We start from the raw sequence: 23,826 nt of genomic DNA on the forward strand, positions 1-23,826 counted from the left end.
AGAAGTGAGATATATACTCACAGAACTGCTGTCGTCGGGCTGCTGTGAGGGCTGTTGTCCACTCGTTGCCGGAAATATTGATGGAACCGCGCCTTGAGAGAGTCTGCGGCGCTGCCATGGAATCCCGAAAGACGCACTCAAGGATTGATCGATCACGTAGTCTTCGGGACGAAAATGCAGCGAACACACGAGCGCATACAGCGATACTCTGCCTTTCACCTTTCGTAGTGGCATGGCACGTAACCAAGTGGTCCGCCGTGGCTCATCTCTCGGCACTCTATGGTACACCACCCCACCGGCACTGCCCTGCTGTGATTCGGCACGGCTGTTGGGGCAACCTACGACATCGCATTGCCCGATCTTTTGCGGGGCAGCAGCCTCCATCTGCGTTGCCAGTACAGCGCTGAACTGCTGATCAAGAAGAGACCGACGGGGCAGTACGTCCGCGTACTCTGGCTGTGAGCGCGGGGAACACGGAGGCACGAAGTAGCGCGCACTGCTCCAGCGCCGAGTGAACTGCGGCACAGGCCAACAAATTGTTGCCGAGGCACCAGCTTTGTCCGAGGAGGAGCACGGTTAGGTTAGGCGCCGGCGGGTCATTTCCCCCTTCCGCCGTGGCCAGCTGTTGCAAATTAAATACTGTAACCCCAGTGCGGGGAGTCGCGAGGGGCGAGGACAAGGTCGGCGCGTCGCGGGCATCGGAAGCTGTCCGAGGCTTTCGGGCCACTGGGAACAGTTGCATATGGTGAAGCAGGCGGCGTCGAGGAGGTTTCCCACGGTTGCAAGGAGTCAGACGTTTTTGACACACACACACACAAAAAAAAACAAAAAAAAACGGACGTGTGCTCAAAGGCGCTCGCAATTAAAGTTTGCGGCTTGAAAGTAAAGCCGACGCACGACGCTTCAACGGGTTGCATGAAAGCGCCCTGCGTGTTTCCGGAGGTACGGGGTCCACTGGATCTGCCTCTGGCACCCACTTGCATGTACCTACCTTCATATATGTGTACTGTGAATGAATTAAACTCGCCGAGAGCATGAATAGAACAGCTCCGCCCAACCGCCGAAGCTATTGAATAGAGCCGCAAACAAACGAGTTGGAGGAGCGCGCCGAGTCACGGTTTCGGCAGTTTCCAAATCTTTTTTTCTTAACTGCTTTGTAATAAACAATTTCCGTTAAGTAGTGCGAAGTTTACCGGCACAACCGGTAACGTTTCGCCGGGCTGGCGTACGGAGACGCAAGGTGTTTTCTATACTGCTAATTGCCTTGTACGATCACCGTCCATCGTGTGCCATCGTAGTTTTTCATCGACCAGCCTTGATAGGCTCCTTCAAAAGTTAACTAGCACTTGGAGCGTCACTTGGAGTTTCTCTGCTGTTTCACGCTTGCAAATCGAGGCGCGTCAGAAACGAAACCGCGCGGGCACGCAAAGCGCGTTGACGCGAAGCGCAAAATACCGAAACTCACCTGGCCGCCTGTGGCGCCGACAAGTACCGGTTTTCTCTGCTTCCAACATTCAGGTTGTCGTCGGTCTGTCCTCCTTGTGTGATAAAAGTGTACTATCAATTTCAAAACAGAACTTTCTTCAATATTCAACCGCTCAATCTTACTTTGTTAGCCTCAGTGATCCGTGGCACTCTTGTCTTAGCGTTGCTAGAACCATTGCTCCTAGCAACACTGCTTTCGTCTATGACGTCATTACGCTTGTACTTGCGAGCTTGGCCTGTGGCGGCGATACCTGTATTTCGGTTCTTGCTGTTTTCTACCTTACAAAAGCTTTGTCGCCAGTAAGAGTGGCGTTTTTGTAATCAGGAGCTGGAATTCTGTCGATACAAGCCAACTTCAATTTCTCCTCAGTGTCCCTTTAAGATGTTTTAGGCGGCGTAGCTTTTAAGCAGACAGAGGAAACGCTGGGGTCAAAGGGCTGCCGCCCCAAAAGGTAAAAGCAGCAATGGCAGCGAGGGGTGCCGGAAGGGGATCCGTTCCGCGGACAGTGCGTACGAGTCGCGTACCCCGGCTATTGTCGGGGTTAAGTTCAATGACCCTTCGACCGCGGCGTCGAACAGTGCGAAAGAAAACTTCAGGGACACTTGAGGGGGAAGCTTGCGTGGGAGGCAGCTGAGTGTAATTACGAATGGTCGTGAGGCCGGATGGAAGTGGTCATTCGGGTAACGAGTTGTGATTACTCTGCCCCTGGCCAGAGGGCTCAGATGCACCCTATAGTGTTTGGAGCCACAGCTGATGGAAATGGTCATTCGGGTAACGAGTTGTGATTACTCTGCCTCTGGCCAGAGGGCTCAGATGCACCCTGTAGTGTTTGGAGCCACAGCTGATGGAAGTGGTGCTTGCGTGCTTTTGTGGTATTGTCAAAGTGCTTCACTGTGTGTGGAAAAGCGCAAAAGCGCTATCGGCTTCTTCAAAGGCATGCGGCCCTCGCGAGCAAACAAGCTCGTGGGTACCGGCGTGTCTCTGATTGGTTGTAAGAAGCCCATCTCTCATTGGTCACTAAGTTGGTCCCCAGAATGCTGGGGAAACTTATTTAAGGAGGCGTTTTGGCGCCAAAGGGAGAGACTTGGGCAGGGACTCTTGGTGGAGAGTCGGAATCGCGAGACGGACAGGGTCTAGCTTTGCGCTGGCCACGTTCCCAAGGACGAGGAGCCGCTACGTGTAGCGCGAGTTCAGTCGGCCAGGCAGGACAGGGTTTCGTAGGGGCGAGCTCTGGCCTGGCGCTCCCGATCGTCCTGAATGCTAGCGACCACCCTGGTCGATGTGTATATGTGTAAATAGTTGTAAATAAACCCAGCTTGTACATTTCCGCAAAGAAGTTCGTCTACGTCTCATCTCCCTCCTGCAACGTGTCGCGCCCAAACGGACCCCCATCTCCACCACCACAAAAGAAGACCTGAACCCGAGTCCAACTGGTGCCATCGAACCAAAATTCAGTAGATAGCCATCGAAAGTCGTGACGCAATTTGTGCCTGCTGCGTACTGCATTTCACCGGAAAGAACATGCTTGCGCCTGTTGCAAGGTCCCTGAGTATGATATGAGCGCCATATCTGAGATTTGGGGGCATCTGAAGACCGAGGGTAGAAATGTCTTTTTTCCACCCGTTTTTAGTTATTTATTTATTTTCAGCATTCATAGTTTCTGCCTGCGACTTCTTGTAGGCAGGCGTCTGTAATCGCTGATATAACGTGGCAGGCCTGCCAGAAGATTACACAAAGCCACTTGCCGTCTGTCAGTGCCGCTGAACAAGTACTCCTTATTAACTGGTCACCATTAAAGCATAGTGCGGGCCTCATAGCTAGCCGTGTGTATCGTTCATGCGGGTGAATTCGTTTTATCGATTTGATTTGTGCGTGCTTCCGCCTCGGGGAACGCCGCTGCAGTCTCGTGTGCCTCTGCGAGAAACGCGTCCTGAACCACGTGACCGACGCCAACTGGGAATGAATCTGCGAGCGCGTCTATCGTAGTTTTCCCTCTGGTGCTTCCTTCGACGCTTCTCAGCGGGGGAAAGAAAAGCATACAAAATGAATACAGTCGTTTTCTGCCCCTGCATGATGTACAAGGTTATAACACCGATGATGGAGGCGGGAGTCGCCGGAGCGATGCCCCAGGAGCAATTTCGTGCCCGGAAGGGAACGGAAAGCGAAGTGCTCAACAGAGGAGCTTGGGCGGTGGGTGGCGCCATCTATCGGGAAGGAGCCGATTTCTCGATTTTGTGCCGCTCGTACCCTCCCTCCCCTATTGGGGACAACTGGCGCGGCGGGAGATCATTTTTCACGCCGCTCGAGGAGGACTGCTCTGCGCCCGCAGCCGTCGAGTAATGTCCAGATAAGAATGCAGGAAGCGCCGTGGCTCGAGCGAAGAAGCGTTTGCTCCGGGAAATGAAATTGGCGCCCCGAAAGAGACGCCCAGGGACCGAAGGCGGGACGAGGATCGCCGTGCGTCGTTCGTCGCGTATCCGCGCGACCGGGCTTCAGCGGAAGGAACAAAGGGCAGTCGGTGTGGTGAGTCCAATTTACTAGACGCCTTTAGCATACCACGTTACCGTTGCCGGAGTGCCGGGATCCCGCGCACCGCCAGTGCGCACGCGCTAATTGGTCCTGATGTGGCAAATGTCCGCGCAGCTGCATGCCGGGTGCCTGGCGCCGTCAGGGCGATCCGCGCATGCGCACTGACGGCACGCGGACGTCTTTTTCCGGTGACGGTGACTAGGTATGCTACAGGAGTTCATTATGCACCCTCGATAGATAGCTTGCAGCAACACCATGCCATGCTGTGGTGTGTGGAGAAAGGCGAAAGACCGCGCCCATTTCCAATCGGCTCATCGCCACCAGGCCCGCCTTGCAGCGCGAAAGTTGCGGTGTGTTGCGCAAGCTCTTCAAAGTGACGCCCGTGACTTCACGTGAATCATTCCTCTCCCCCGTCGTCCTTGAAGGGGCGCTGAAACGCCTTCCGAGGAGAGTACATAAACTCGCCCAATCACGGCATTCTCTCTTCATGAACACCTGAGCTGGCGAGTCCTTTCCGGCGGCTTTTTCCTTCCGGCGCCCTCCTCCGTCGCATTAGCTACCGGTTAGATTATTTCGCACTTTACGCAACTGCCACAGCTCTGTGGGAGCATATGCAGGAACACAGCAGCGTCACTGCGGTGGGTCGGGAAGTTGCGACCCCCGGGCTGGAGCCGGCGGAGTAGCGCCGACCTTTGAGTGCACGAAAATTGACGGGAGGAGAAGGAAAGCTGAAATCCAAAATTTGATTGCAGATAACCGAGCTTCTACATGACGCATTGAAAAAAATTATTTCTGGAAGACATTCTTGAAGCGGTGTCCTTTAACATGCCAATGATACCGCACCTTTATTGAGAGCCCCTTTAATTCCTTGGACGGAAACGCGATATGCGGACTGCCCACGTGACGGCACAGCTGCGGATCTGGAACCCTCTGAAATGGTGGGACACTCTGGCCCTCGTATTTATTCCTTCCCACCCTTTAATTCTATTTCTTTCATTTGAAATCATTTAATATTTATTTATTTTCAGCCCGCCGCTGTGCCTCATTGGTTATGGCGCTCGGCTGCTGACCCGAAAGACACGGGTTCGATCCCGGCCGCGGCGGTGGAATTTCTTTGGAGGAGAAATTCTAGAGGCCCGTGTACTGTGCGATACCAGTGCACGTTAAAACAACCTCAGGTGGTCGAAGTTATTCCGGAGCCCTCCACTACGGCATCCCTCATAGCCTGAGTCGCTTTGGGGCGTTAAATGCCCCTGCAGCCATACCAAACCAATAGCCACTTGATTACATGAGCGCGATGCGATGCTTTCTAGCTGCTCACCGCGCTGCAGGGAGCAGTGGTACGTGCAAACGCAGCGTTGCGTTTAAAAACATGTTCCACAAAATCGGGAGTATACTTCACCACAGAAGTGGATTCGCCAGGCAGGAAGTACAGAACAAAACCGGAAACTGGTTCCGCCGGAAGTGCAGCTTCGCCTTCGGTACGCGACAACCTGTGCCGCCACCATCGCGCCAGGGGTAATGCGCTTCCTGTAAACGCTACCGCTTCTCGTTACCTATGATCCGCTACAGTCGCATTCAGTCATCTCATGTAAACGCTGCTAATGACATACGTGACTGGTTATCAGGAAATGAAAGGTGCAGTACCTGTCTCACATATCTCGGTGGACACCTGAACTGCGCCGTAAGGGAAGGGAGGAAGGTGGGAGTCATAGAAGAAAAAGGGAAAGAAGTACCTAGTGGTGAGCTCCGGAATAATTTCGACCACCTGGTGATCTTTAACGTGTTCTGACCCGCCGCGGTGCACCTCAGCGGTTATAGTGCTCGGCTGCTGACCCGAAAGACGCGGCTTCGGTCCCGGCCGCGGCGGTTGAATTTCGATGGAGGCGAAATTCTAGAGGCCCGTGTACTGTGCGATGTCAGTGCACGTTAAAACAACCTCAGGCGGTCGAAATTTCGACAGGAGCCCTTCACTACGGTGTGCCCATAGCCTGAGCCGCTTTGGGACGTTGAACTGCAATACACCATAACTCTAACGTCGCACAGCGCACGGGCGCCTTCGGCCACCGCAGTCGGGTTCGAACCCGGGTACTCCGGCTCGGTAGCCGTGCGCCCTGACTACTGAGCCACCGTGGTGTCCTTCCGTGACGGTTGAGATGTCCACCCCAGAGTGAGAAAATTGCTGCGCCTTTCTTTTCATCATAAGTCCCTCGCGCTACCCGGGAGGCATTTGGAATAGACTTGCGTGAGTAAGTTCGGGCAGCTCTGTCTCCACGTTACCATTACTTGTGCTGTTGTCGTTGGCGGTCGGTGCAGCGCGCTTTGACCCTGTGCCGAACATCGTTTTCCCTCGTGTCGTGCGGTTCGCTCTACGGTTGGGTTGGCGCCCATCGAATGATCGGAGCGGCTGCGTTGGGGCTTTGTTTTGCGGAACGCGCAATTGCAATCTGTTGCCGTTGTTATGACGAGTTGTCGCTCCGCCGGGGTGCTCCAGAAAGGCATCCTGCAGACTATACGAGTGCAGGCCGCGGTATACTATAACGCGTGCGGGCAAGTGACCTGGTTCACGCGGCGCCAACTTTCCCAGGTGTCGTTACAGCACGGGAACATAGTTACAAGTGCAAACAGGTCTCACGCAGGCATGACTGGCTGGCTGCCCGTCGCCCTCTTCTCTCCGGCGCACAGCACGCATCGATCGCTTGTCGGCGGGAACCGGTTCGGCCGCTCGAAGCGGAACTGCCGACGCGCATTCCGGCGGCCCAGACGCAGCCCCAGCCTGGGCCCGCGTGGAGCGTCGCCATGCTCCATGCACTGTTGAGCGCCAACGGGGCAGATGTGCGTGCTTGTGGGCGCTCTTACAGCACATAAAAAAAAAGGAGGGAGGGGTCCGTGCTATAAAAGAGTTAGATGTTGGGCTAGTTGGATTTGTGACAAATTATGCGTAGTGCGTACCCATGCTGTGCATCCATTTTTGAAATCATGCTACCCACAGTTCCCGCCAAAATTATGATCTTCATAGTGTTATTGTATTAGTGTTATTTTTCGTAGTGTTATTGCGGTGTTATTGTAATTGTAAGGTCATCGCATTCCATGCATTCTCTGTGCTGACCACTTGTGTGTATCCTTATAGTTTGGTCGTTTTACTTTTCTTAGTGCGTGTCCATCGTTTAATATTGTACTTAGTGCCACACAACATTTTTGCTTTTCTTTCCTCTTGTGCTTTCTTGCTTTTTCTCCCCACCAGTGCAGTGTTACTTTTGATCGTCGCGCCGTTGTCTGAGGCATGTGTGGCCCCTTCAGGTGTTTGAATGCGCCTTTTGCCTCGGCTCTCCAGACAGGAAAATTAAATATGTATAAGAATATACTCATTCACCGGCATCTATGCAGCTCTGCCGCCATTTGTGGCTTTGGCAGAACCCTTCACCGAGATTCATATAAACGCATACCACGCCGCCTGTACAGGCGGTGTTTCGAAACAGGGTTCACCCCCCAGGGCATAGCGGGCATAGCGGCATAGCGGGTTCACCCCCCAGGGCATACACTTTACCGGTTTCTGTCAAAAATGAATGAATGAATGAATGAATGAATGAATGAATGAATGAATGAATTACACATATTTGTAGCGCAAACCAGGACAGAAACACAAAGAAAGAAAGACCAACACGAGCGCTGGTGGCGCTGGTAGTGGATTGGTGGGCTCGGTTACTGAGCGCATCTTCGCGACGCGATCCCGGCTGCATTTCGGTCGAGGGGACGTGGAACAGCCGCGACCGCGGTGACAACGTCCGTTGGCAGGGGATAGCAACGCGCGGTTCACAGCTCCGAGCGGCCGAAATAGCAATGTCCGCCGCACGTGGGCTGTTCCTTGTCAGACCCGCAAACTATGATGAGCTCACTTAACCTCGCACCCCTGGCTGAATACCTGCCGTCATGAAAACTCTTTTTCGAGCGTGGAACACAGTTAGTAAATGCGTGCTCTCACGGCACTGTGGTGTAATCGAGCACGCGATCGCATCCTTGTTGTCGCTTTTGTGGCTCCCGTTGGTGTGATCTGCTATAGTCGACCGGGGAACTATGCCGGCTCAGAGGGCCCAACGAACGTAGCGAGGACTACTCGCATGGTGCTCTCTTCGGGCGGATCCTCGACATGGATGGCCGCTCAGGCTACCTGACCTTTTTGAAGCTTTTACCATTAGCCATTCCTAGATCTCGTATTCTCCGTTATTACTAGGTAGGTAAACTTTTTAGGCCCTTTACACCACTGAGCACTTTCCACATTTTTATTAAATCCCGCAGGAAACATTTTCCATACCTTGTGTCTGGCGCGTGATGGCCTCAGATGCCATCAAACCCAACACAACACAGCTCTCCTCGGGCGACGGTGGTGCGGAGGGAGGCGTCTCGCCGCTGGTGCAAACCGGCGGACTGGGCCGGTCTCACTGCGCATGCGCGCACAGTTGGCGTGGTCTTCGTCGGCCCACCGCTGCTCGGAGGCAGCCTCGAGACACAAGGGCGCAACATTTTGGAATATAACTGACGGTCTCCCCCTTGTACTCATTCAATCGGCTGCAGTTTGTATGTGATTGCGAGCAAGGAATAAGGGGGCTCGGCTGCTGAGCCCGACGACGCAAAGCGCGAAAGGCGCTCTCGGGCTTTCGATGTCTCTGCACGTTTAATATCTTGTAGGTAGTCGAACTTATTATAAGGCATACCTCTCTATTTCTCTCTCTCTCTTTCCTTCTTTCGCTCATTCTGCCCTTTCCTCATGGCGTAAGGTGCCCACTGAGAGTTGTTTCGACGCCTTTCCATTCCTCAAAACCCAGTTTCGTGTGTGTGAACGCTTTCAATGTTGGACGTACTTCTTTTATGGTTTATGGGGTTTAACGTCCCAAAGCGACTCAGGCTATCAGGGACGCCGTAGTGAAGGGCTCCGGGTAATTTTGGACCACCTGGGGTTTTTTAACGTGCACTGACAGCGCACAGTACATGGCCCTCCAGAATTTCGCCTCCATCGAAGTTCGACCACAGCGGCCGGGATCGAATACGCATATTTCGGGTGAGCAGCCGAGCGCCATAACCACCGAGCCACTGCTGGCCCGACACTTAAATCTAGTTGAAGTTTCCTTCGAGATAATTGCATGTATTTGGTCCAGAAAGAAACCGATTCGTGTCAATGAGGAGTTTTGCGTCTTTTGTTAATCAGCTGCTGCCCCTGCAAGCATGCTTGCCATGCAGTTTGGCCGAAAATTGCGACGGCCGTCGTCCTCGTCACCGGCAGCGGTTGCGTATAGTGGAACTGACAGTCAAGTCGGTCTGCTGATTCAGGAAACGGGCCCAACTATGCGCCTCTTTGCCGAATATATAGCATCGACGTGGCCCCATCTCTTTCTGCAGCCTCCACTCCCGGTCCGGTTGTAGGCGGTCGGTATTCCGGCCACTCGCAGCGGCCATGGCTCTCCCTCTGCGCGCGTGCGTCGGGGCTCCTCCGGAACCGTTCCGGTTCGGCTCGATCGGGGCCGTCTTCTTCTTCATTCAGCGCGCGCACCGCAGCAGCTTCTTCATTGATCGCCGCGCATGCAAACGACAGCTGCTGCTCCTCCTCGGCGGGAGCGTTCCTTCCGTCGGAGAGTGCGGCGCAGAGTGGAGCAAACAAAGGGAACGGCGGCTCTTCGTCCGCCACACGCGAGGCAAATGACGACGGCAGCCCCACGTTGCGCGCCAACTGTTGGGGGCGGCCGGCTGCTACGAAGGTGCAGCTCGGAAACGAGAACAAAAAGAAAATAAGAGACTAGGCTTATTTTTTTTTTTCAACGTTGCTGTATTACAGCTACCATTAACACAAAAGCGAGCGTCCGTCGCCGTCCATGGCACGGAATTCATGCTCCCGCATGACGTCAGCGGTAGACCGTAAGATAGTGACAACCCGCCGCGGTGGCTCAGTGGTTACGGAGCTCGGCTGCAGACCCGAAGGACGCGGGTGCGATCCCGGCCACGACGGCCGAATTTCGATGAAGGCGAAATTCTAGAGGCCCGTGTGCTGTGCGATGTCAGTGCACGTTGAAGAACCCCAGGTGGTCGAAATTTCCGGAGCCCTTCACTACGGCGTCCCTCATAGCCTGAGTCGCTTTGGAACGTTAAACCCCGATAAACCAAACCAAAACTATTTACAGAGCCCCTACGTGGGCCCACAAAACCGCGTTGCTGTTTGGCGAATGAATATGTGAGCCTATAGTGAATGCGTTTCCATCCGACTGTATGCTAATGAGTAGGTCTGTCGTTAGAAAGGAAGGAAGCAACCTTCAATAAGCATGGCAAAAGAGCTCCCGATGAGACAGTGCTTTGGCATTCAAAGCACGTAGACAGTAGAGTCTCTGCCGAATTCCCGCCTTGGTTTATGAGACGTATATCGTCCCAAAGGGACTCAGGCTATGACGGACGACCTTGTGGAAGGTTCCGGGTACTTTCGACCAACAGGGGTTCCATTAACGTGCAGTAACACCGCACAGACCTCTAGCATTTCGCCTCCATCGAAGTGCTACTGCCGCGGCCAGGATCGGACGTCAGCAGCGGAGCACTTTGTGTCGAAGTATGCAACAGCTAGGAGGCTGCTGGGGCTAGCGTGCGCCGCCGTTCGCCTACAAACGCTGATCGCGGAGTCATTTTTGGTCTTGACGTCACGAGTTTCAATCCCGAGGTGAGCGAAAAGAGACGGTCCATTCGTGAATCAGACTTCGGGAGTAAACTTGGGCATCGCCATCAGCGTTGAAAGAAAGAGCCAAGTGATCGGATTTCTAGCAACTAAATTTCGATTATTTCAGTGTCCCTTTGAGCTGGGATCGGGGGTTCTGAAACACTGCTCGCTCGTGCGCATGCACGTACCGGCAGAGTTGTAGAGCGAATGTCTTAATACACACACATAGCGTGCAACGCTGTGAAACGCACGGAAGTGGTCCGCATGAAAAAAAAATGGCAGTGGCTTAGCTCGGCTATGCCAGGATATACGTAGCGAAAACGAGCGCAACGACGAGGCAAGCGGTGTGACGTCATGCCAGATGGCGCGGCGAGCGCGAGGCGTCCGCCAGCTGCGGCGGTTGCTAGGCAACGGCTCAAGGTCGGTCTCTGTGCCTCCTCGGAGCACCGCCACAGCGAAATCGCAAGTTCGTGGCCAATGTAGCTTTGGCTACAAAAATTAAGGAAGGCGTGTTTCTCCGCCCTTGTTTCGTGGTCGGAGAAGGCACGAGAAAGCGACAGCGCGTCGTCAGCAATAAGAACGCATTCGCCCAAGCTCTTGGCAAATGTACCCAGCAGGCAAAGCACTTATTATTTTTCGCTCGGCGGAACTAGAAATGCACTACTGTTTTCTAGAACAGGAAGTCCCCATTAAATGTCCCACTCCTCAGTGCACACATCTACTGCGCCTTCAGGGAAGGGAGTCTAGTGGGAGTGAACAAAAAAAGTGGCTGGTGGCTTAGCTTTGCTAAGCACGAAATATTGTGCGAAAGCGTGGCTTATTGCAGGTGCACACCATCGCCACACACCCCGAAGCGCGACTGACCCAGGGAGCCAGTTACACCTGCTACTCGGAGGCTTCACACAAACACACGCCGTTGAAACCTGGAGAGTGCAACTAGAAGTGCTTTCCCGCTGAAAAGGAAAGCTTTGACAACGCTGCACGCTGTGTATGGAACGGAGTCACCGTGGACGCAGCTTACAAGGGCGAGGGATGCGGCTTCTCAGCTGCGCCGTCTCTTCCATCGAGGAGGAGGAGCGATGCCGCGATCGCCTGTGGGTCAGTCGTCGTCCCCCGCGGCGCGGAAGGACGCCCCTGCCTCTGGGCGCGCGAGGCCGGATCGCAGCGGGCGCCGTCGGGATCTCCGGCGGCTGTCCCTGGTGGTCTCCGCACACTCTCTCTTCCTCCTGCCGCCAGCGAGAGTGCAGTCCCTCTAACTCCCTGCACTCCGGGATGCTGAGGTTGCCTCAGTGCTGCGGTGGCCCGCCCGCCGCTCGTCCGACACGCGCACAGTGCTCCCCGCTACGCTGAGCCGAGAAGGGTTGGTTTCGCCACAGCCGGGTGAGAGAACTTCCGACGCTGGGCACCTCGCGGGTCCGTGTGTATTGTCTCTCCGCTGCGAGTGCCCCAGTGGAGAGATATGGGGTGGCGGATGGAGTCCCGCCGACGAGTCTTGCGCGCAGGAAGAAAATTGAGCATTGAAATCACTCCGAACAAACGTCAGTTTTAACCTTGTAACCTTTCGAACATTTCGTTTAACGCTAAGAGATCGGAATCGGGCGGAGTGGGTGAGTGAACAGACGCGCGTTAATGACATCCTATTTGAAATCAAGAGGAAGAAGTGGGCTTGGCAGGGCATGTAATGCGAAGGCAAGATAACCGCTGCTCCTCAAGGGTAACGGAGTGGATTACAAGAGAGGGCAAGCGTAGCAGGGGGCGGCAGAAAGTTAGGTGGGCGGATGAGATTAGGAAGCTTGCCGGGATACGGTGGCGGCCTCAGCTGGCGAAGGACAGGGTTAACAGGAGAGACATGGGAGAGGCTTTTGCCCTGCAGTGCGCGTAGTCTGGTTGACGATGATGACTATTTCGCTGTGCTCATTCGTCAATAAACGAGCGTGTAGAAAAGTTGCGTCGTCATATTACTTGCCGATGTGCTTAATATTTCTCCCTTATTTGTATCATGTTCCATTCAGTTGTACTAAAAACCTGTTCCACTCGTGTGCACCGTTCCTTGGGCCAGGTGAATAAGCAATTGAATGAGAGCGTACTGGCTGGCGGATGTGTGCGGCGAACCGCGCGTCGGCCCCGTCTCGGGCGGCGCTGTGCCAGCCGCTCAACAATGGAAGCGCCGTGCGCGCGCTTTAATTTCCGGTCAGACCCGTTCGAAGCGGGCCTCCCTCTCCTCTCTCCGCTGCCGACCGCGGCGTGGAAAGAAGCGCGAACCATTTGCCCCCCCCCCCCCCCCCTCCTTCCATCCCCTGGTGCATTCTCTGGCTCCATCTATTGCCAGCGGCCTTCGCACCCCCGGCGGTCGTCGACACCTTTCCCGTCTCGGGCAGTTTCGTCCTCAGCATCGGGTCCGGCATCCAGTCGCAACTTCTGCGGCCAGCAGAGCTTCGAAGTGGCCTAGTTGGCGCCGCCTGCTATGCACTGCGTGATTGCGCCGTTTTCATTCCTCTTGTTCTTTTTTTTGCTCGAATGCCAGACACCCCAACTCCATAGTACGGAGCGCTCCTGTTAGTTGGTTTGTGGGGGTTTAACGTCCCAAAGGAGCTCAGGCTATGAGGGACGCCGCAGTGAAGGGCTCCGGAAATTTCGACCACCTGGGGTTCTTTAATGTGCACTGGCATCGCACAGTACACGGGCCTCTAGAATTTCGCCTCCATCGAAACTCGGCCACCGCGACCGGGATCGAACCCGCGTCTTTCGGGTCAGCAGCCTGTGAAGCGGTCGTTCCCTGCACTTGTGTCTTATCTTCGTAAAAACATCAGCGGATTGATACATACTGTCTGTCTGGGAAAGTTGCCATAGCTGACCAGCAGCCATGTGCTAGTATTTGACAGCTTCTGTGAGACTGCGTTGTTGTGGCGGGTCGGCGTCCTCCTCTGGCGTCCTCCTCCGCGCGAAACGCGACGCCTGACCCACGCCGCATCTGCTCGCGCCGACTCCGAGAGCGACCGGGGCAGCAGCCGCTGTGCGTGAATGCTCTCCCCTCGTTGCCCTTCCTTTCGCATGCAGGCGATCTGGCCCCGGCGCGCACCAATTGTGTGCGCCCCGCCGAACAAAACCGGTCTCCGCAACAACTCGGAGGAGGTGGGGGCACGTTCTCCTTCGCGTTGGCCGCTATTTCTTCGCAAACGTTTGTTCCTTCGTCTCGTGTCGTGCTCCGGGCTCTTGCCACGTGTCGTCGCGCGCTTTTTCGGACGGCGCTGCAACGCGCCCCTTCGCATTGTGGCAACTGGCACCGTCCCGTTTACAAAGGGGTCACTGCTGTCTTCCTTCCATCCTTCCATCCATCCATCCATCCATCCATCCATCCATCCATCCGTCCGTCCGTCCGTCCGTCCGTCCGTCCGTCCGTCCGTCCGTCCGTCCGTCCGTCCGTCCGTCCGTCCGTCCGTCCAGTCCGTCCGTCCGTCCGTCCGTCCGTCCGTCCAGTCCGTCCGTCCAGTCCGTCCGTCCGTCCAGTCCGTCCGTCCAGTCCGTCTTTCCGTCCGTCCGGAGGCTAGGTAGGAAAGGGAGAGAGAGACGGGCGGGAGCCAGGATCCGATCTAAATTACGGAAATCGGCCGCACAGGACAATAATTCGAAGTTTCTATGAATGCTCGGAACGTGTTTATCGAGTTCTCGCGGTGAAATGCGAGTTCAGATTCCTCTTCAGTGCACCTTTGAAGGACAACGCAGAGAGCCATGGAAAGAGCCATGGTAGGTGATGTAACGTTAAGAGATCGGGAGCGGGCAGTGTGGGTGATGGAACAAGCGCGGGTTGATGGCAATCTAGTCGATATCAAGAGGAAGAAATAGGTGTGGACAGGGCATGCAATGCGAAGGCAAGGAAGGTAGCAGCGGTTTCCGAGAGAAGGCAAGCGTAGCAGGGGGCGGCAGAAAGTTTGGTGGGCGGATGAGATTAAGATGTTTGCGGGGATACGGTGGCCGCAACTGGCAAAGGAGAGGGTTAACAGGAGAGACATGGGAGAAACCTTTGTTCTGCAGTGGGCGTGGTCAGGATGATGATGATGATGATGACATCGCACAGTCTTTAGCGTCCCGTCTCCATCGGAATGCGCCCACCGTGCCTATATAGGTGACGGACGCTGAAGCACGACTTGCCTAGTAGTGCTCAGCAGCCGAATGCAACGGCGGCTTGCGAAAACGGAACAGTGGAGCAGTGCCTCCGCTGACTGCTCACGCGCTTAGCAGCTGCACAACACATCATTCAAACAGGGCAAGGGCATTAGAGAGCTGCGGCTGTGTTTCAGGGTTTACTCTCATATGCTTAGTTCTTCCCACTCCTCCCTGTGCGCCGCTTTTGCAGAGTACGCGGCACTGTCGGGCTGGGAATATCCCCCAGGCTTACACTTTCTCGTTGAGCGTCGCGGGAAGCTCGCCAAATTAGCATTTAACGAGCGAAGCCCACGTTCGTGGCAGGGGAGCTCGCGCAAGAAAAATTGGTGGTTCGCGCGAAAATTTCCGCCGCGCCATGAGCGGGCTCTTCCCGGACCTCCTTGCTCGCTGCCTTCGGTGGCTCTGCGGTGTCTTATCCGCCATTTTCTCGCACCCCTGGCGCGTGGCTCGTTCTAGCTTCCTCGGCCGGCAACCCGGCCCCGACGCGCGGCGCTAGGCCTAATGGCCGCCGATCTCATTACGCTAATTACCGTGCGACGACGCCGAGCAGCGACTGTTGCGAGGGGATCCTGGTCTTGGCGTTTCGAAACTGCTCGGGGCTTGTCGCGGCGTTCGCCTCGCCGCGGTGGGGCTGTGCGTGGGGACGATGTTCCATGGCTGCTGCTCGGCAGGCATTAACTATAACGGTGTACTCGCTGTGCGCATACCGGAGGTTGCGGGCGTTGACGTGCGCACTGTTGTGCGGTTTCCTCATCTGGCGTTGCTTGAAATTGTCTCCTTACCCCACCCGCTCTGTTCACCTGCACTGGGAATGTTCGTCTGCAGGGGACGGCGTCCCATTTACTGCAACTCACTCACTCACTCACTCACTCACTCACTCACTCACTCACTCACTCACTCACTCACTCGCTTCCACTCACTCACTCACTCACTCACTCACTCACTCACTCACTCACTCACTCACTCACTCACTCACTCGCTTCCACTCACTCACTCACTTCCACTCACTCACTTCCACTCACTCACCAGTGGCCCGAAGAGTGCATTCACACCGCAAATGTTTCATAACTCGCTCACTCACTCATTCCACTCATCCACTCACTCTAGTCGTAAATAATTATTAGCCTCTCCATTGTATCGCGCCGGTGACTAGTGTCCCCTAGCCATTAATTACTAGTGTGCTCAGTATCTTCGAATTCAATGCCTATTTTAACGCGAGAGAGTTAAAGCCCCCTTTTCTAGAAAAAAAAGAGTCGGCGTTGTGAGCGAAGAATCATGAGCATGACTCTGGCAGGTGATTCCCGGAGGGGAGGCGAATGGTCCACCTAGATCACCTTGCGACTTCGTCACAACCTGACCACCACCAACCGCCGCGGTGGGTCAGTCGTTGTGGCTGCTGACCCGTTCGATCCCGGCCGGGGCGGTCGCATTTCGAGGGGGCCGAAAATCTGGACGCCCGTGTACTGTGCGGTGTCGGTGCGCATTAAATAACCCCGGGTGGTGGAAAGTTCCCGAGGCCTCCACTACGGAGTCTCTCATAGCTTGAGTCGTTTTGGGACGGTAAACGGCCATAAACCAAACCATAAAGGAAGAACGTGCCCACCGGGTAGTTAGCAAACTGCCCACCGGGGCAGGTGGAAGTCGCATTAACGACTGGTCGCTCGGGAAGAGCAACCTGGGAGCGCCTGCCATCCCAGTAGGGCAGTGGCGCGTCGCTTAACCGCTGCACCACTGCGCCAGGAGAGGTTCGCATGAAGACTCCCAGGGACGTCGTTTAGACAAAATGCATAGCGGAACCACGAGACGATAGAGCGAGTGAAACACAACACAAGATCTTGCTTTACTTTTTTTTTTTCAACTTTCCGCTCACTAAGAGCAAGCTGTCGAGATACAATGGCGCTGATGTTCGTCAAGGGAGAAAACCAGCCAAAAAAGACGGAAACACAAGAAGAGAACGACACAGGACAACGGCTGGACATTGGCTGGACAACGGCTGGACCAGCCGTTGTCCAGCCATTCCGTTGTCCAGACACAGGACAACGGCTGGACCAGCCGTTGTCCTGTGTCGTTCTCTTCTTGTGTTTCCGTCTTTTTTGGCTGGTTTTCTCCCTTGACATGCCTTACCAACAGGCCCACCATTCTGCCCTGATGTTCGTCGCCCGTCCAAGAAAGCGCCCCCGCAGCACGCCTCCACTTTCGCCCGATCCGAAGGTCTTCAGGCCTGCGCCACCACGTTCCAACCTCTCCGTCCCTGTTTCGAGTATTCTCGAGACTGTGACGCCTCTCTCTCGAGAGAGAGAGGGAGCGTGCGTTTCCATTTTCCTCCCGGTGGGTCGCTCAGTGCAGGACGGCGGTTTCTGGAGCTGCACGGTCAGTGGATGCGTGATCGCGCACTTTCTCCGCACTGCGGGATCCCCTCTGGCTGGGAGCGAAGAACGACAGAGGGAAATAATAAAAAAAGATGAAACTAAGACGGGCTGCGAGCTGCACGCCACGGTGATTTCGGCCGCTATCGAAAGAAAGGAAGGAAGAACGAAAAAATAAATTGGTGAAGCCGGCCTGGCCACCGAGAAGACGATCCGAGCAGCGCGGCGGCGTACATAATGTGTAATGGTGCGGACATGACGCTGCTGTTGCCGTTCTTTCCTTCTTCGTAACGCGACGGCCATTGTGCGTCGGCCGTGGCAAGCAAGAACAAGGGCCGTGGCGCAGAAGGGGGCGTAGCGTGACGTTCACGTGGGAGAAACGGTGGCCGCTTCCCTCTGCGGGTCCCGTGACTCCGGGGCGTGCGGCAGCCGACAGGGAAAACCCAGATTCTTCTTCATCTCTGGGCTAGTAGGGGCATGCCTGGGTGCGAGAACGACGTGTGGCGATGTAGTTGGGAATACGGACTGCTGCTGCTGCTCAGGCGTCGACGTATGTGGGCCAGCGTTGGGGAAACGTTAGCGTCGGGTCGTGGCGGGGACCCGACGCGAGCGGTTCCCGTGTAACGAGTGGATTACGACCAGCGGTAGCGCTAGCGTTGTCATCCGGGGCCCGTGTACACGTACAGTCTTTGCCAAAAGTAACCAGGCTGCATGGTTCGCTTCTCATTCGTATATTAGAGCCCTCACGCCTTTCCAAAAGATCAAAAAGTTCTCTGAAGGTGAGGACAGGGGTTCTTCTTGCCGTGCAGCTTGATGGTTGGCGTAATAACTTTTATATATTACTGAGAAGCAAACTGCGCAGCCTGGTTACTTTTTGCAAAGGCTGTACATAGAGGCGTTCGACAGACCATTCCGTCCGGCGAATGGGGCCGTGATTAGAAGTCTTCGGAGAGCAGCCTCACTGGCGGCACTGCCAGCCATGCTAGGCCGGCTGCATCTTAAAAGCATTATACGTTGTGTATCGCTCAGTCTTCAAGTTGTAGCTCAGTCGATGTCGTTCAGGCTCAACATCAAGTTGTAGCTCAGTCTTGTGGCAGTCTCGGCTAAACTATACCCCTGGGCCCTTTCCATCCTGACGCCCCCTGACCTTTGCCCCTCCTCTATACAAACGAGTGCTTACTCACCGGGCTCCTCATCCCAGCTCTTCTGGCTCGGCGACTAACCAGCCGCTGCTGGGGTTCAGAGAAATAATAACGCATTATAGCGACAACCACCGCCTTTTCCCAGCCCCTGGAAAGGGACTGAGTAAGACGGAGGAGCGAACTTTTAGGCGCCCTCAGACAGGTACTCTGCTCTGTCCTGCAATCATCAAACATTACGATCCTAACACGGATGGGCGATGCCCGCACTGTGGGGAGACCTGTGATATCTTCCACATGGTGTGGGCATGTACTCAAAATCCCCACCTCCCCCCTTCCCCTTCCAGAGAGGCATGGGAGACTGCCCTCCTCAACTGCTCCTCGCTCGAGTCCCAAAGGGCTCTGGTGAAACGGGCGAGAGACGGGGCCTCGTCATGCGGTGTCCCGGACTAGGGAAGCCGACCATGTAGCGGGTCTATTCAACCAAATAAAAGTTTTCACCACCACCACGGCGTTCACCATGTGTGAAGGTTACGTCGGTAAGGGGGTGGTGAAAGGAGGCGATACTTGTCGAGGGAACCCAGCGCGTGCAGACGAATGTGTGTGTGTCGTGGCACACATCACAACGTATTCGGGCCTTGCGGAGGCTAACGAGAGCGAGGACCAGAGCAGGTATACAGCTGCCACGCAAGGCCTGCTAACGAGCCCCCTGCTTCGTGGCCGTAGCGGTCGTCGGAAGTGAGTAGTACAAGAGTGACGGAGCGCGGCTGTCCCGGGAGCTGTTTGTCGCACCCCGACTTAGTCGGGGCAGGTCGGAGCGAGTGCCCTTGTTCTGGCGTAGGTGTATGAGCCGCAGACTCCTCTTTCCTTCCCGGTGCGTCCCTGCCGCATCCGAGGACGGAGGGCGTCGCGTCGCCGAATCCTCTCCGCGAGGGGCCGCTCCCCGGCGCACCGCGTGCGTGGCATCCACTGGGATTGTCTTTGTGCCTACTGTAGTGGCGTTTTCTGTCTTCCTCTATCTTTAGTGGGTTTTGTGGAAGCTCATCTGTCGAATGACATCACCATCATCAGCCTGACTACACCCACTGCAGGGCCTCTCCCATGTCTCTTCTCCAATTATCCCTGTCCTTCTTTGCCATATTTCTTAATCTCCTCCGCCCACCTAACTTTCTGCCGCCCCCTGCTACGCTTGCCTTCTCCTGGAATCCACTCCGTCGAATGACATAGGGGCTCATAACCGGACGTACGGTTCTCCGCGGAGGCGTCTGCGGGTGGCAGTTTCGAAGCATTCACGGTTCCGGTTCCCATCATGTTGCGGAGCCTTTTATTATTATTTATCAAATACTGCCAACTGCCTCTTGGCAGTCAAAGCAGGAGTGGATACATTGTTCTTGAACAATTGCTAAGGTGAGTTTAACAGCGGCAAAGAAAGAAAACATTCTATTGACAATCAGCCATGAAGGAATGTGCACAATCAAAAAACACACAAAAAAAGAAAGAAAGAAGCCGTGGATGTTGGGGTATAGTCTGTTTTGGCTTGCTGTGGCGTTTATTTATTTTGTGGAGAACGGTTGTTTTGCGCTCGAGTGTTTTCGACCTCCTGTTCTTGCCCACTCCCGCGGCGTGGGCCTGAGTGACAGCACAAGGTGTTGAGCGAGTCAGTTGTTCGTTGTGACTGAAGACGTTCTTGTTCCGTGCCCAATACTTGCTTGCGCGCTGTTTAGTCTACATGTGGAGGGAGGCGCTTTCGAAGGGTAGCTTGCTCACAGCTCCCGCTTGCACTCCCGGGGGTTCAAAAGGACGCAAGTTTGGCGGCAGAACATTTTTCCTCGCCATGGGGGGGTCATGTGGCGCCCGCGCCTTGTGCCCCCTTTCGGGGAGGCGACGGAAGTTTTCTTGACCAATATGTCGTCGGACAGCGTGGTGAGACGGGAATTACTCCGGCATTGTTGGGCATCATGCAAAGTGAGGAGTGCATTACGGAGTCGGAGTCCGCTCTATGATGCCTGCTCCAACGGTAGTGCGTACGCGATATAGCGGCATTACGTGTCTTCCTAAATGCGTGTTGGGACACCTATATCCTTCGCACCTGCTTGCAGAAAAAAGAAGATAACGGGGATGTTCGCACGTGGGAATCGCTCTGTCGCTATCCCTAACGCTAGGTTAAAGGTCGTCCAAGTTTTTTCGCCTCAGTTCGCGATCTCGTTTTTTGGACAGGCTTCGAGTCCACGATCCTGTGTTCTGCAGCCGTGAATGTATACATGTTCCCGAGTTAAAGAGCTACCGCGGCGCGTTGAGCGCTCCTTTGTCCTTCGTCGCTGTTGTTACGCCTTGCGGAGCCCGTCAGCGGTTGCGTCTCCCGTGTCCTTGGCCCCAAACAAGCGAGCGGGCCCACTCGGGCGTGCCGGAGTACACGACGCGTTCAGTAATGAGCGAATTGGTGTCGCCCAGCAGACCGGATGAACCGGGACTGCGGCAGCGTGCTCTCGTAAGCAGGAGCTGTCGTCCCGGCTAAAATGCAGTACCCGGGTGCGCCCTGCCCGTGCAATGGTGCGCCCGTCTGGCAGAGGCGCACGGAATCGTTTGAGTGCGACCCTTAAAAAATTTTCTTTAGACAGTCTATAGGCTGTCCATAGACCTCTGTCTATAAAGTCTGTAGACTGTCTATAGACAAACCGTAGAGAACGCTCTATAGGCAGTACGAATGCTATAGACAGTCTATAGACAATCTACAGCTATGTGTCCTTACGTTTGAAGTATACTTTTGTCTATAGGCGGTCTATAGACCACGAATAGGCGAGAAGAATTATCGACAGGAAGGCAACAGGGTCAAAAGGAAGTATATAGACTTCTATAGACCATTTTTATAAGGGGAAACCCGGAGCTTCAGAGCCTAGCAAAATCGTCTCTTGCCAATTGTATGTCCGAGAAGCGCGAGCGCTCGATCCCGCGGCACTGCCCGCTCATCTCGTGTTCTCTACGTTGCAAAAATTCAGTGCTTACGCACTGATTCGAGTGTAGGAAACATGCTGTGTCATTCTGTACTAACGACTTTACTTTGAGTGAACTGGCGCTCGTCCCTTGTCTTGGCATTTGCTTTGTTGGGAGCCTCCAGATCCTTCCTTGCCCAGCCAAGGATGGTCGCTGAGGTCAGCCGACCTTCTGTAAAGCTTGTGCTATGAGCCATTGCTAATATTTATTTCCATTGTCATCAGTAGGTAGAACAACTTTTTAGGCCCTAGGTATACACCACTGTTAAGGTAGAAGCCTACGGCGCCAGTAGGTAATTCCCCCCCGTACCGTGTCGTCTGAAGTCGGGAGGGGCTGACAATGATGACAGCGCGTCGCGCGCTTCGGACGCTGTCCAAGCCCGCGGGGATTGGGGAGAAAGACCGCGAACAGCCTTGTCGGGGCCGCAAGGGGCCGACGACCGTTCCCGTTGAAAGGAAGTTGCTGGGGGGTCAGTAAGGTCGGCGACTTCTGAAATAGCTAAGCAGTGGACTTACTGGCGCCTCTAGAGTCGGGCTCTGGCGAGCACTGGGCTCCGCCAACTTGTACCTACGGTGCCATTGCAGCGGGATTGGTTGAAATTGTGCGAGAGCGGATTTAATAAAGCTCCGCCCAATTATTGAAGGGTTAAAACCCGCTGCGAACAAGGAGCATGGACGAGCGCGCCGAGTCCCAGTCTCGGCCGCTCTCTTACAGCCCTTCTTTTCAAATTCCTTTTTTTAAACCGCCTTTTTCTCCAAGTTCTTGTATTCGGTCCCGTCTTCAATAAATCAGTTTTTTTTTTTTTTGCCTCTCAAGAAGTTGGGAGTTGCTGCCCCAACCGGCAACGTGTCGCCGGACGAGCGTACGAAGACGGGCAGTGCCATACGATCAGACCAACCGGCCATATCCGACCTTTTAACTACCACCATTGGTTTTTTTTACGTATTTATGTGAAATTATGATGCTGATGGAGGTCATTTTTCTCTGCTTGAACTTGGTGCATGATAGATGGCCTTAGCTGCTTATGCGCCACTCAGCCCAAGACACCAGCCTTTGTATTAGTGTTTCTTCCTCGTATAGTTCGTTTGAGACGCGCCGTAACTCCATCCTGCGCCGAAGTGTCAGTGGCTATGACACTTGCAAACATCGAAGCCATGTGCGAATTTTGTGGGAGTTTTTCTGCTGGTTTCATTCGCCTCGTGACCCTCTTATACGACTGGTGAGCGTGATTGGTGACTGCAGGGCTTATAATAATTACCGCCCAGAATCAGTCGGCGAAAATTAAACCGTTGGCAATTCCGGCGGGCCCATTCCACGCACGTGATGGCGTGCCTATATGCTGCCGACAGAGCCATACATCCGCACCGACTGGATGCAGTGATTCCACTGCCGGGGCTTGGCTGGGGTTTCCAAAAGCGCGTGCGGTTAGGTGTTTGCGCGAGCGTAGTCTCGAGCGCCTTCCCGCACGACCCCGCCGCGGTGGCGCAGTGGTCACGGCGCTCGGCTGCTGGCCCGAGAGACGCGGGTTCGATCCTGGCCGCGGCGGCTGAATTTCGGTGGAGGCGAAATTCTAGAGGCCCGTGTGCTGTGCGATGTCAGTGCACGTTCAAGAACCCCACTTGGTCGACATTTCGGGAGCCCTTCACTACGGCGTTCCTCATAGCCTGAGTTGCTTTGGGACGTTAAACCCCAATAAACCAAACCAAACCTTCCCGCACGATGGGCAGTGGGCCGTGGCGCAGCTCGCCTGCACGGGTCGGCCGTGCGGCCCCGTGCACGCTCGGCGAGCGAACAGCCGTCTCGGTGTGTCGGTCCGCGGGCGAGCATGCCCGCGCTCGGGCCGTCGAAGCGCGCGCTACGCCCCTCCGCGCTGCGCTGGCCTCATGTCGAGCGGGGTTTCGCCACGGAGGAAAGTGAACGCGTCGATGGCGCGCGGGTGTGGCGCCGGTTGTCGAACTCGGTTTCGCCGACTCTGTTTGCCCTCGGGGCTCGCTGCGCACGAGGAGAAGTTTCCCTAGGGTTCATTGGAGGGTGAATGGGCCGCTTTTGGACTGGGCGGCGGTTCCACGGCGTAGCCAAGCGAATGAAGAACACACACCGACTGGTGTCTGCGTCATCCAGACAGGACGGCGTGCAGGTTTACAGCTAGGCCCACTGTGGAGCACGAAGTGCCTTCTGGGAAGGCGGGGGAGGGGGGGGGGTGCATTTCGTTCATTTTTTCAAACTCCGCGAAACAACTATGTACTGTAATAAGGGAGTAATTACTCATTGGCGTCCACCCGAGCGCAGTCATACGGCTACAAAGGAAAGCCGTACAGCTTTCTCAGAAACTTCGCAGTGAAAGAAAAATTCTTCCTGGTCCGCGGTTCGAACCCGGACCACTGCTTCACCGGAGCAGTTGCTCTACCAACTGAGCTAACCGGGGCGGCAAGCTTATGATAGGACGAGAGCAAATTGATC

The 23,826-nt window shown here is 55.1% G+C and overlaps 1 protein-coding gene across 2 annotated transcripts in view; it reads left to right on the plus strand.

The window, feature by feature from the left end:
• LOC149345658 (uncharacterized) overlaps nt 1-23,826 on the plus strand; it is a 192,081-nt gene that overhangs the window by 43,326 nt on the left and 124,929 nt on the right. The window lies entirely within an intron of this gene.

Source organism: Amblyomma mixtum, chromosome 4 (assembly GCF_055824585.1).
Source record: "Amblyomma mixtum isolate Tamu chromosome 4, ASM5582458v1, whole genome shotgun sequence".
In the NCBI taxonomy this organism is placed as follows: Eukaryota; Metazoa; Arthropoda; class Arachnida; order Ixodida; family Ixodidae; genus Amblyomma; species Amblyomma mixtum.